The sequence below is a fragment of the Chroicocephalus ridibundus genome, chromosome 12 (assembly GCF_963924245.1).
Source record: "Chroicocephalus ridibundus chromosome 12, bChrRid1.1, whole genome shotgun sequence".
In the NCBI taxonomy this organism is placed as follows: domain Eukaryota; kingdom Metazoa; phylum Chordata; class Aves; order Charadriiformes; family Laridae; genus Chroicocephalus; species Chroicocephalus ridibundus.
Window position 1 is genome coordinate 14,549,332 of NC_086295.1, and position 14,370 is coordinate 14,563,701.

The window sequence follows — 14,370 nt, forward strand, 5'->3', positions numbered from 1 at the left end:
GAACTGAATGAAAAGACTTAAGTCCATGCCTAAAAACACCTACTAAATAAAGTATGGAATAGGCTCTAAGGTTGATAGGGTTTTATCACTTTCTGTAAGTTAAAGCAGATGTATGGGAGTACACGCATCAAATACACAGCATAGATCTGTGCTTGTAGAAAATTTGCCATAGCCCACTGAATTCTGTATAGGTTATTAAGTTACACATTTATGACCCTGATGCATGCTTCTCAGATTTCATATCTGAACTTAATTTTAAAAAATTTTAAATATATTTATCACATCAAGTGAGATAATACTTACTGCCTTTACTTTTGGAATAATGAAAAAGCATTCAGGAAATGCAGGTGAGAGGATTAAGGCAGCTACCTGAAGAGAAAAAAAAAAAAAAAAAAAAAAAAGCTAAGCGTAGAGAGCTGTAGGGTGACTAGTGTTGGTCACGTTCCTTTAATTAAAAGTAATAGGGGAGAATCCTTAGGTTGATTTCAATTTGAGCAAAAAGTTAATTTCAGCTAGAAGTGATAGTGGCTTCTTTTCCACAAAAGATGGAGACTGAGTGGAGTCCTTATGAAGGACTTGATACAATGCTTTGCTTTTAATATGGAAGTTATGAACTTTTTATTTCGAAGAGAGGATGTTGATGATTCATCTATTTCTTAAGTTCTCAGACAAAGGGAAATGCAAATGTAAAGAAACAGCTGATAGAATAAAAAACCAAAATAATTCTCAGTATTGCCTGTATCAGAAAGGCTCTCACAGAGCAGTATGTCTCAATCCAAACAAGAATTTCTGAGCAGTTCACATATGTCTTTGAGCCAATATCAAGGTTCTAACTAAATATTTTGATCTCTTTGCTTAGAGAGACGTCTAAGAGGAATAAATATAACCTAGACACTCATGTGATGTATGAAGCTTAGCATTGGGACAGACTAGATGTGAAGCTGTAGTCTGGACCTGTGCTTGCCAGGATTCTCAAAACAGGTGATGAGAAAGTCAGCTATCCAATTTAAACCACATGTATGAAATCGTAATATCTTTAAGATTAGATAATAAAGAGAAAGTCAAGCTTTTTGTCCTAACAGACTGCAAATTTGCAAAAATAGATGTGAAGACAGAAGGAAGTCTGGAATGCAGGCAGTGAGACAGACTAAAGATACCAACTCCACACATTCGTAACCTCCCAACACGGGTAAGCAGTTTTAATGTACTGTCCGCCATGACCCCCACTCAGTGTTATCCCATAGGTTATTGGTTCTCACCTGTGTCTTATTCAGGTGGCAGTACAGGGCAGCAATGATGTCTCTCAAGCACTATAACACGGACTGTTCTCTTGGAACAGTCTTGGACTTCTGCTGTACATCTAAGAATATACGACAGAATTCCTGTATCTTAACCCCTGGTTAGTTTTATTTTTCTGAAAATAGGCATATGTCTGCCAAGCAGCCTGGACCACTGCTGCACGTAAGATCAAGGAATGCAGAGAGCCATTGCAAGCTACTTATTCCACAGATGCTAGCTTAGCCTGATGAGCTCATCAGCAAGCTAAGATGGTAATCACTACAAAGCTCCAAGTTTTTCGAAAATACATATGACTTTTGTATTATTGTACATGGCTAAATAACTTGTCTACCAACACTATGCACCTTGTAGTACATCTCTATAGATCTCATGGGACACCAGATCTCACACTGGGGATGCACAGGAGGGATGGAAGCAGAGATGGCAACCTCCAGTCAAGGGAAGGTTTAGAAGGTCTGAGGCACTGCCTCCAGGACAAAAGTGCCGTAAGAGTGATAGACATGAAACCACATCTTAACATACTTAACGTAACTTACTGGCAAACTTACACCACCTGGAAACTGCAGATTTAAGAATACAACAAATTCACCTCAGGGGAATATTAGTTTACGAGCCCTGAGGCTATAAATTGTATTGGTTTTGGTTTTCAAGGGAGTTTGTCACAGTCTAGAGGTAAATTCAGTATGACCACTGAAGCTCCAGAGATGCTTTCTTATCTTATCTGTTAGAAATTCAAATATTTGGGGAGAAAAAGGCTTCCTCTACAAACACAGGACTGGAGCACACACTTTTTCCTCTTCTAACAAATGAACAGTTTGAATAGAAGAGATTATGTTTAAAGTTTAAAAAAATAAAAAAGTATCAAAATAGACAGCAGTACTGTGATTTCACAAATCAGACCAAATACACCTCCTCACAGTTCACCCTGCCCAAATACTACAGCATCAGGGACAGAGAAAGCGCTATGTGTAACGGCTCTCACTTATTTTACAGTGAGCTACAGCTCATTTGGAGCAGCACACTAATTTATACAATAAGAGGCAAAAGTTTCAGAAATCTCCCAACAGCACACATTAGCATATACTGCCGAGAGACTTGATAAAGTTCAAAGCTTATCTTGTAGCCTGCACGCTCCATGTTTGCTCAGAGCAGCAGCTGGCCAAGTGATCTCCCTTCTTCTCAAAAAGCAAAATTAAATTAGATTAGATCATCTTCTTTCCCTTGTAGAATTAAGATTGTGCTATGAAAACAAGCAAATTAGCTTTTGAAATCCTGTTTCTCACTTAAAGGCTACAAGGCTGAGGAATACTTTCTCTACCAATTCAGCAGAGCTGCAACAGAGTATGCAAGTCCTGTTTTTCTGGCAGCCTGAAGGGAACAGTTTTACAGATCTGTGCTCACTGGACTTGAGGCTGTGACTGACAGAGAATCCTGAGGCCAAAGAAGAAGGGAACAAACAAGAAAAGGAAATTGACACAAGGTCTTGAGAAAAGACACATGGAAATAGCGTGGTAAGAGCTGCAGGAGCTAACAGTTTTCAAAGCTTCTTAGTTTGTTTCTATGTAAAAACACTTCTGAGTAAAAGAGGAAAGCTTAGTTCCTAGGCAAAATAAGATAAGGAACACAAATGTTATATGAGAAGAAAAGCTCAGAACATAAAGAAAAATGGTAAAAAAAGTAGGGAACAGGATTGTTTGGACTTGAAAGCTGGACTGAAGAACAACAAACATTTATGGATAGCAAATGGGATGGAGGGTGAAGAGTTTTAGTTCAGACATCACAGCGATGCCAGATGCCATATAAAAATCAAACAAATATATAACAGTGAATGAAGTTCAAAGGGGGGGGCCACACAAATGAAATCCTATATTTAAACTCTGGTTTCTAGAGCTGAATCGCTGCACACCAAGCTGCGAGGTCAGTTGGCACAGATGCACTTAAACAAGCTTATAAAAATGTGTCCCCATTAAATTACCATGCTGCAGCAATTAGACACACTCCAGAAGACCATCCTATGCAATCTGTTCTAGATGAACAGCTAATGAGAACTAAGCTAAAACACTTTTTTCTGGTTATGATTCCTCCTTTGAATATTCCCATAACTATGCTGCTAAACAACTTAAACCCATAAAACTGAAAAGGGGAAAGACATTTAGCTGCTATGGACAGATGGAGTAGTAAAACTGGCCATGAGAACGCACAGCAATACCCATGGTACATCTTCTCTCAGTCACCCTAGACGGCATTAAATTTAGCAAGAAGTTAATTTAGTTCACAGTTTGGGGTTGGGTTTTTTGGTTGTTGTTGTTGTTGGGGGGGGGGGATTTGGTTGGGTTTTTTGTGGGGTTTTGTTGTTTTGTTTTTGTTTTTTTTAAATACCTTGATTATATCCTGCTTAGGCTGGAGGTGAAGGAGAAGGTGATTTGCGTTTTATTGCCAAGATTCTTCACAGCTCAATCTTCACTACTATAACTGGAGCAGATTATAAAATGAAGATGGTATTGTGGGAAAAAGGAAATACAAAAAAGTGTCGTACAAGAAAAACAAGAAAACAAGAAAGGGACTGAGTGAAAGGCAACTTTTGAAGAGTTTATATTTTCATGTGGTATCTGAACGGTGAGTAGCTAAGCCTGAGTTTATGGAGCAGACTGACTCAAGAGAAGGTGTCAGTAACAATTATCCTGTAAAAATGTTAATCACGCTGCTTAGAGTTACTAACTTGGACATTAAAGATGTGTGCTATAGAAGTAAATTAAAAAATGGAAACGCTGCATAAACTTTCAGTACATAAAACATTTGTTTTAAAGCATCTTAAAATTAATCAGAGAACCAGCTCCGCTACTTTGTGGGTTTGAAGATGGCAGGCCACTTACTGCCTCTAAGTTTGTTCTTTCAGCATGCGTCCACACACAGCTTATGCTGCTGTGTGCGCTACAGGCATAGTGGGAAGGATGGGTAAAAACACCCATTGAGATTACAGCCTCACTCAGCCAACATCCATGCCAGACAATAGATGGTATTTTCAAACATCAAAGGGAAGTGGTCAGATTTTTAGTGTTAAGTACAGTTTTGTTTTAGAAGAATTAGATGAAGCAAGAAGGCTCTTAAGACACCTGAGCTGTGTTGTAGGCTTCCTATTCCGCTTTCCTTAGAATAACCTTCTGATCAACACTGACATTTCCTTCATATTACCTTCATGCTTGCACTGTAAATGAATCCGAAGTAGTATACCAGAAGAAAAAACTGTTTCCACAACTAGAAATATAAACCCTCTCTATGGTGACAGTGAAGCGTCTCTGTTCTGTTTCCACGAGGCCTACCCAAAGCGTGAAACGCAAGTACTGCAAACAAGGGCTTGACACCTCTCTGTATTTATAGACATTATACTAATAAAAAGTCAAGTATTTCTCAAGGTAAATGAGGGCCCAAAAGGGCTTGTGTTACAGCCTGAAATGTCTCAATTTCCTGTGAATTCCTGTGACTTGGCTAGTGCCATTTTTACTGCAGCTGTTCATTCAATTGAGAGTTCACATCATGAAACATGACAGTAAGAAAAACAGCCGATGACAATTCAGTGAATACAGCTTTTCATTTGAAAAGATCCTCAAACACATACAATTGCTTTATTTTCCTTAATTTTCAACATTCAAACATAATTGCATTTATTTTTTCTAGTCAATACTGAAAACAAATGATAATTTGTAATATTACAACTTTCATCTCAAAGGAATTCAACCACAACAGTTTCCACTCCCGTCTAAAAGAGGTGAATGATACGGAGGAGGTTGGATTGCCTAGGCAGAAGATGCATACGTTATTTTTCCCCATGAGAATATCTGAATATTGTTGCTATCAACTTACTTTTGCACTTGTATAAATGACTTTCAGAAGACAGACTTATTTAAGGCCAGTATTCTTCATGTCCCAAACTACACATGTACTAAATATCTAACACTGGAAATAGCAAATGCTAATATTTCCTAAGCATAAAAAACGAACTCTTCTTTTCCCCCCCACAAATTCCCAATAGCAACAATTCTCAGTGGAACCAGTGAACAGGGGTTGTTATTACCATTCCATCCAAACAATATGTATCCTGCTAACTAAATAGGGAAGTATTTGAAAATTGAGACTACATACACTGCTCATTATGAATCTCCATTCTGTTTATTTTGAAGCTGGTAGAAAGACTTTTCTAGTGAAAGATTTATTTCACTATACGCTGAATCAGGCCTATGGTAAAGAAACAGCATTAGCTAAATAATTCATAACACTGGAATCTTAGATACTGTACAATAGCTTTGTACTCAAATGCTAAGAGTCTGTTAAGTGGCGTGATGGTTTTGTGATAGAAGTAAAAAAAGAAAAAAGTAAGAAAGGAGAAAGACAAGAGTTCACTGGGAAAAACAAGACAAATGGGAAAAAAAGTAGCGCATTAGCCAGACAATCCACCGCAGCGTACAGTCTCTGTAGGAGATTATACCCAGTTTCCACTGAATTTAAGGGACTTCAGGAGAATTCTGACTATGTTAAGCAACTGCAAAAAGCTGAAAATTCATACAGACAGAGTTAGCAAGGCTCTGCTATTAAAGCACAAGGGACTGAGCAACAGCCTTAACTACACTTTTTGCCTTTTCTGTACTCTGCCCAGCCTCTAGTCTGAATGCCTATTTAATGCCTCAGTTGCTTTCTTGGATAAATTCTGAAGAGTAATTTGCCTACAATTTTCTCAGCATCTCCTTTTGTAAATCCTTATCTGTCAGCATTTGTCTGTTCATTCATAACTTTCTCCTTCCTTCCTTGTTTCAAACCTGGTCTATCTTGACTTTGTCCATCTGCCCCATGCGGATTTCTCTGGTGATTCTTCTCTTGGAACTTCTGTCAGGTTGGATTTTTCCATCTCTAGTATGCTAACCAACCTTCCAGGATAAAGAAGAAATACCCAATGGAGAGGAGGTTCTGTGACAAATGCCTTAAGCTCTCCCTAGACATACAATATTCCCTAATCCTGTCAATTCCTTCAATGTCACTCGAATCTACCTATTCTTCCCGAAACATTTTTTCCCTACTTTAGTCACTGCTTTTCCTCTGTTCCTTAATATCCACTAGTTTCACATGTATCATTTTTAGTATTCCATCTTTGCCAAAAAGACCTTCCCCATCCCTCATTCTACCTATGCACCTTGTTTACTCCTGTTCTTCCTTAAGCATGCTTCTCTTCTTGCTCTGAATTTTCCAATATGAGCAAAGGGGCATTAAACGACCAATCTGACCCTTACTACAAAAAGAATTTCCACAGAAATAAGTATTTAAACCAGAAGATTTTAATCAAAGCTTGTTTTGTGTTCTACTCTTGCTTCAGTACAACCATACTGATTTCAACAGAATTTAAACTAGATTTCATCTATTGTAAGAAACCTCTCTTCCTTCTATTCCCCAACTCCAGAAGCTTTAAAAGTTTTTATTGAGAAATGTTTTTCCATTGGTGTGGCTATACAATTCCCTAACTTGGCTCTCAAACAAAAAACAGTTTCAACTCACGCTTGGCATCTGGACAGCATGTCCTAATAGAGCTCAAAATAATAGATTACAAAAAATGCAGACTGTGCTAGGATGCTGAAAGGCATCAGTTCCTGCTAGAGCTAACAGGTGCTCAGAAAAATTAATATGCTTCAGTACTGAAACCATGGAGGAAAACCACATACGACAATGAATGGCTTTCTTGTCCTTCCTCCTAGAGTGATGCTGAATGATGTTATGGCAGTGCTTTAAAGGTGTCATAGTCTCACTAATGGTGATAATGGAAAGGTCCTGACATTCACAAACAGCTCTGTTTCTGACAGCTTTCACAGAAGAGGATCTGAAATAGACCGACAACAGTTCAAATGTACCATTTTAACACATCAAGGTGCAGTAACTACATGTATTCCCTACAGACAGCAATCCCTTCAGGGTCATTAAAAGGCTTTCCTAGAAGTCATTCTTTCGGATTCCTTTGATAACATTTCTTTATACCGTTCATGTTCAGAGAAGTCTACACGTCCTTGCTAAGCTTGATTTCAGTACCAAAGTACCATCCACATCTAAGTGGAAGTATGCTTCCGCTAACCTCTCTCAGTGGCATATAAGGAGAAATTCTATCTCACATTTACAATATGAATGACAAAGTATTAAGAACTGAGATGTAGCTTCCCTTCAGCAGAAGGCTTCCAGAGGGGTAAATATTCTTAATTAAATCAACTCTTGCATCTTACATCATGGAATAGCTAGCTAACTACTTAGCTTTTAAGTGTGATCTTAACTTACAGGTCTGAAATTTCACACATACTTAGGTCAAATCCTCCCTCACTATTTCTGTTCCCTCCAGAACTAGTATGCCTAATCACAAAAGAAAGGTTCTACTTGGTGTTAGAACACAGCAACATAAGATAGAAAGCAAATATTTGGTAAGAATCACTCTTAAGCCTAATTCCTTTAAGTTGTTACCTTACTGAAATCAGTTCTGTCCAAAAGCAGCAATTGCTTGTGGTCTTCATTGCTGGCTTTCCCTGCCTGAAGAAGCAAAATTACACACTAAGGCAGGTATAATTTAGTTACTGACAACCCAGGCTTTGTATGAGATATTAGTGACAACACATTCCTCTGAGGGACATCTAAATCCTAATGCTGGGCTTTGAGCAGGCATTACGGTCAGTTCTAGTAATGGCTTTTGGGGGCTTTACTGGATAGAGTAAGATAGAGCAATTAAAGGCCATAGTGCAGAAAAAGTTCCCTCTGGTTGCTTGCAAGGTTACATTCCTGCTAAAGCTATATTCATGCATGGGCAAAAATAGCACACTTTCCCTATAGTCTCAACATTCTCATGCATACAAAACTAAAATAAATACAGGAAACTCAGCAATCAAGCCCCAAAACTCAGGTTTATGTAAAATAGGGATGAAGTTCTGGAAATGGGGAGGAACAATTTACAACTGCAGCTATAAAAAAGAACCCCAAAAGAGAGACATGAAGCTGTATAGTAAACAGCAAAATAAAAATGCTCTGGGGAAAGTTTCCAGAGATCCCTTTCTGCTTAGACATTAAAAGCTAAGAAATGACTTTGAGTTCATTACTTATCCCCAGACTAATGTATTTACTTGTATGGAAGTGAAAGAGTGAGGAGAAGCATATTTGAGTCATTCTTAGTAATTTCCCCTGCAAAAAATATTTTTTGGAGAAAAATGATATACAGACAGCTGAGCCAAATTTCTTTCTCCCCTCTCAGACAAAACTCGATCATGATTCATCATGTACACAGTTGAATTTTAATTTATTCCTTTAACAAGTTTGTTTGTGTATTTTCTTGTAAGCAAGAATTAATACACTCACAGAAAAATTGTATCACATCACGTTTCAAATTTATAAACGTCGAGTCCAACTCCTGTTGGCATTCATTCTAGCCTGAAGGAAAAAAGACAAATGTCTGACCTATGCACAGAGGTTCTCTCTTCTTTGTAGAGATTAACACTTCAAATCAGTAATCTCCTGAACAAAATTAAAGGATCCTGCCCGTCTTCAATGAGGGCACAGATAGACGGTTATCACCTTCCTCAAGGAAAGCTAGTTCTTAATTATTCATTCATGCTGTAACTCCATAGTCCTACTCAACAAAAACAGGAAGGTGACATAGGAAAGCATTTGGCCTATTAGACTAACTTCACTCAGCTCAGTCGAGTCCAAGAAGAATTTAGCCATCTGGTATTCATATATACATCATGTCTATGATGCTCATCCGCTAAATGAGTAGTTCACGAAGCAACACTAATGATGATAACCCTTCTGTTCTTCCAGTGAGAAGCTCAGAGAGCCCTCCAGTTACTGGAACAAAAGAACACACCCAATTACATGTGGGAGGAGACATAAAGGAGACATCCCTTATGTCTGCTGCAAGAGAAAAGAAAAATTCTGCTACAAACTCTTAGTGAGGTGGTGCAGTGCATTCAAGGGAAGTAGTGAGTTGCACACACTAAAGGGCTCTTGAGCTGCATTCACTTTATTGGGCCATGCAGACTGACATAAGAAAGCACTCAGAACACATTTGTGCCTTAACCTTGCTAATTATTATCTCAAAATGTCCACCATTAAGAGGATTCAGTACAGACTCCTCCTCCAAGTTCACGAGAGAAGATTATAGAGCAACTAGATCTCTGAAGGGGGTACCAGACTTGACAGTGCTGCAACTGCCATGAACACTAGTGGTGTAGTTAGCAGCCATTTGGTACTAACCTGCCATAGTCTACCAAAGCACCATGAAACAGTTCAAATCCTTCAGCTCAACTGTAAACAGCAGAAGCACAAAGAAAGTACGTGCAACTGGTGCAACACTAGTTGTCTGCCACTTCTTAAGCTTTACAGTAATATACACACAAAATCCATAAAACTACATAACAGTGGCTTTTTCCACAACTGTTTTGCATCTTCCAAGTCATGAGTTAGACATTGAAAGGAAGATGGGCTCTTAGAAAAATGTATCTGTTTCTACCACAAAAACACCTTCGGTGGATAACAGGTCCTGCTTCTCTTGCAGAAAATTTGTGGATTCTGTGGAATAAGGGAGGCAATTTGCACTTGCTACATAACATACAAGCATTGCAACTCCAACTCTATATACCTAAATACTGTAATTCGTTACAAGCATTTTGCTCATCCCTAAATTCATAGTATCTAAATTTCTGTTTCCTAGGCAAATAGGTTGTCTTCTTAGAAAGCAATTCAGCAAGAAACAGCAGTGATATGGAGCATGCATACAGATACATATCTATGCATATATAACACACACATACAGAAAGTAAAGTGGCACTTACACTAAGTGCCAATTTACATACATGACGGGAAGTGAGCAGTCAGGCAGATGGGGCCAGATCTTCAGCCTCTGTGCTAATTGCTCATCTGCTAACTTGGAAGAGGGAAACTTCAGAAAAGCAAACTTGAGATCTAACACCAAGGAATGTTGCTGTAGAAAGGCACGTGGCACGATGGCTTTGTATTCAGAGTAGAATCATATTTAATACAATTAAAGTAATTACTTCAGTCTAGTCAGCCCTGGTTAAGTCTCCATTGGAGTTAATTAGCAAATGATGGTAAAATACTCTGAACATGTAAGTGTTAAATACTTTCATTATTAAATTATTTTTGCAACTGCTGCAAGAGCAGGCAGGTCTATTGTCCTTGGAATGCTGCAATGTTGTAACATGAAAAATAAGGCCAGTACTTCTGTCTGGATAGTTTAAGCACAACACATTTCCTTGTTGTACTAACCAAGTATCTGCCTCAAAAACATAGAAAAGCTCAGGCCCTACTGTACCCCCAAGGAAATAACTTCTGTGATCCAACGCAAAATAAAGGGCCATGTCCATCTCACATCATCTAATACTGGCACACAACGACTGAATATTTACAGAAAAAGAGTAACAAAAACTACGAGATGGAAATAAAGAGGAGCAGAAGCAAACTACTTGCTGTACTTCGGACTTGTATAACAGAATTAAAGTCTTGTGCCCCTCCAGCACTTTCATGCAGAATACTGAATCCCTGCTTGGTAACGCAGCTTTAGGCAAATACCCGAAAAAGATAAGAAAGCAATGATTGAAGGCATAGGGCAGAGGGAAGGAAATGAGACAGTGAATTAAGAAAAGTTAAAAGGATTAGGTCATGTTTAGTCCTGCAAAAAAAAGACTTAACTGCATGCAACTATATAGAAGAGGTTATAAAAAAGAGGAATAACTGATTATTGTCCCTAGTCAAAGATGGAACAAAAAATAATGAAGCCATAAAAAGGAAAATAAAGGACTAAGAATCTTTATAACTCAGAGTGGAACAAGCAGCCCAAAGGCTGCAGAATACTCATCACTGAGGGTATTCAGGCTTAAGTAAACACCCATCTGTTAAAGAATATTTTGTTATAATCACTCCTGCTATTATGCAATGAGGCGGAATGAGAGTCCCACCAAAGTCTGGGAATTGGATACCTACAATTCATTTATTTCATGTTTTTGAAACATTTATTCAGAACAACAAACATCTGGTTCTTAATCCCCCAATTAACATTGTTTCCAGCCCTAAGGAATTAATCATAGAATTCATGGAAAACAGTTTATTTGCTAGCAATTGAGTAAAAAAAATTGCCTACAAACTTCTACATTGCTAACAATTGTGGCCCCGCCCCCTTTTTTTTTTTTTGACATTTTAATTTGAAAAATAAAGACTAGAAAGTCATCCCTGGGCAGAGACCTTTGCAGCAATGTGTCAGCAGAGAATTACACAGCACTATAGACTCAGGCCCTCGTTCATGGTACTGACCTCCTTTGAAGAGCACTCTAAGATCTAACGATGAAAAGTACTGTAAAAAGCGCTAGATATTATCATTAGTATTCAGGAGGACAGAATTCTGTGGCTTGGTTGAATTCAAAGGGACCTGCTGCTACTTATGAAAGCCGATACATTTTACAGAAGAAAATAGCTCTGACAGCAATGTTAATGTAGGCTGGCTGGCCAGGGTGGGGGCAGGCCATGCTTTCTGCCAATGCCTCCCACCAGGCTGTGCTGCAGATTTACTTAGTATCACTGAACCAACCTAATACCTGCTAGCTTTTTGTTTTTACCATTTCCACAATATAGTATTTTAATCTATTTCCAGCTACAAAAATAAGGTAGTGTCTAAAGTATCGTCCTGATGAAGAGAATTTGCATTATTGCTTGCATTCTCAGAACCCTACGCATTCTGGCACTCTTGTCGTCACTCCTGGTGCTAAGGAGCTTTCCTGGCCACAGCTGGCCACCAGAAGATGCTTATTCCACAAACACCTTTTTGTTACCACCTCTCACGCCCTGTAGCTCAGTAGATTTACACCCTGCTGCTTTCAGCTGCTGCAGAGAAATTATATGGAATGGAAAGTCAGTCACCATCACCAATGTTCTTGTACTCTGGTTTTAAAGATGTCCCTGCTTGTAGGAGTGGAACTTGCTGTTCATCAGTTTATTCAACTGGCTTTGCCACTAGATGAATCTTAAGTAAATATCTATTCTCATAAAACAGATTTTCAATGAGTAACCAATACAAACAACATGCATTATGATTCTACCCAGCAATACAGACTATCAATAATAGCTCTAACGTCTCTGCTAGCTTGGGGCAGTCTAATTGACCACTGTAATTTACTTCAAGGTTAGCATTATTTGGACAGCTCTTGAAAACATGTTTTTGTTACTAGAGCCTTCTGTACACATTTGCTGTGGTCAATCTTTTTCTACCTACTGATTTTGCCTACTGTTCTGTGGGAATAGTCCTAAGACATCAATTAGTAACATGAGGAACTGAGTCATTTCCCCTTATGCTCGTTAAAGTCTCTTTAGATAACATTTCTTTACCAGTACCTTCCAAGGCTGCTTTACCTTTGCATCTTTCTACAATAAAGCTTTCTACATTTCTTATTTGATGTCTAACCCTTTATTAAATTTGCAGATGCTCTAACGTCTTTATATGTTTATTAGTACTACTAGATATCACGGAATGATGTACTAAGGGACAAAACATACACCTATCTGTATTTATTTAGTTTCAGAAAAGATAATTCTGAAAGCCTTGTTAAAAATTACGTTGTAATTTTGGGCCTTGTTTATTTATTTGCTTTACCATGCCATTCCAGACTGTTGTTTGTCTATGGATTTCTGCAGGGTTGCAGTGTACACCAGATGACAACACACCTTCATATGGAGGCCAGGAAGATATTGACAAAGTATTGAACTCATCCAGTCCAAGCCCCGTAAGCCCTCCCATTTATTCCTTACTTTCCAAATTGCATCAAAACTGTGTATATTCCTATTCCTTCAGATCACACTAGGATCAGTTAATTCAAAAATCTGTCATGTCTCTCTCTTACTAGGTCTTTACCAGGGACAGGGAATAGGTCACAACAGGGTAGAAGCAGAGAAACTATAGAGATAAAATTGCCATCATTAAAAACAACAACATCCAGAGTGATGTAATACATTCTCACAGACAAGACCAGAAAACTATAGCTTTCACAATTAACTACTTTGGGGATGTCATAGCCAAATCCCATTCCTAACAAATTCCTATCTAAGCTGTAAATAAATAAAAAAAAAAAAACACAACAAAACAACTTAACCAACCTTTGAGAACAGAGCAACCACAGCTAGGTTGGAATCTTGTGTGCTTGTTTTCTACTGACAAGGAGCATACAGGGATGAAGACTGGGCTATCAATGTCTATGGCAGGGAGCTATTGTTCTATCAGCTCTACACGGATCCTTAACAGGCAGCCAGCAATTACAAGTCTCTTCCTCCAGTAATTAAAGGCCTAAGAATACATCTTGAACAACATTATATTCTGGTTCTGCCATGTAACTCATGCTTCTCAGAGTGCAATACACCAGAACAAATACTTCTTTTTTAGGACTGAAATCAAAGTCTTAACTGGCTGATCAGGTATGTTTGCTGTTGTGTCCCCAGCTTTAACGGGACTTGCACCGCTATCTGAGGTGGCAAGGAACACAGATAACCTATGATTTTTAAAAAAATTTTCTGTGCCAAGGGTTTTTTTTTTTCCAATGTGAACAAAGCATTCCACAACACTTTATAATGGCTAGAGAACTTATTCCCATATACAACATAATGTTCTTGCAATAAGAAACAAAACTATTGGAAATTACCAATACTGTGAGCTCTTCTGAGGATATTCCAAGTATCACATGGAAGACTATGCTATTATTGGATGTTCTCAATATATGTTAGCATATCTGATATTCTGCTAACTCACTTCACTGAAAAATTTTTCTTACACAGGAAAATTTTACCGGCTGAAATCCCAGCCTAAGCAAGCACTAGCTACTACAGTTAATTCCTTCAGAATTTTCTTGTCTGTCTTAGAATGAGAACTAAAAGCTGTCAGTTAAGAGGTAAATAGTAATTACAAGGTCCAATATTCCCAGACATTACAAAACTTTATTTCTTCTGGCCTCTCAAACATGCATCTCCCAAAATAAGACAGCTCTCTGATCCCGAAATGTGTAA

General features: G+C 38.2%; 1 protein-coding gene across 8 annotated transcripts in view; it reads right to left on the reverse strand.

The window, feature by feature from the left end:
• Positions 1-14,370, reverse strand: part of PTPRT (protein tyrosine phosphatase receptor type T) — a 469,438-nt gene that overhangs the window by 327,979 nt on the left and 127,089 nt on the right. The gene's annotated exons all lie outside the window — the stretch shown is intronic.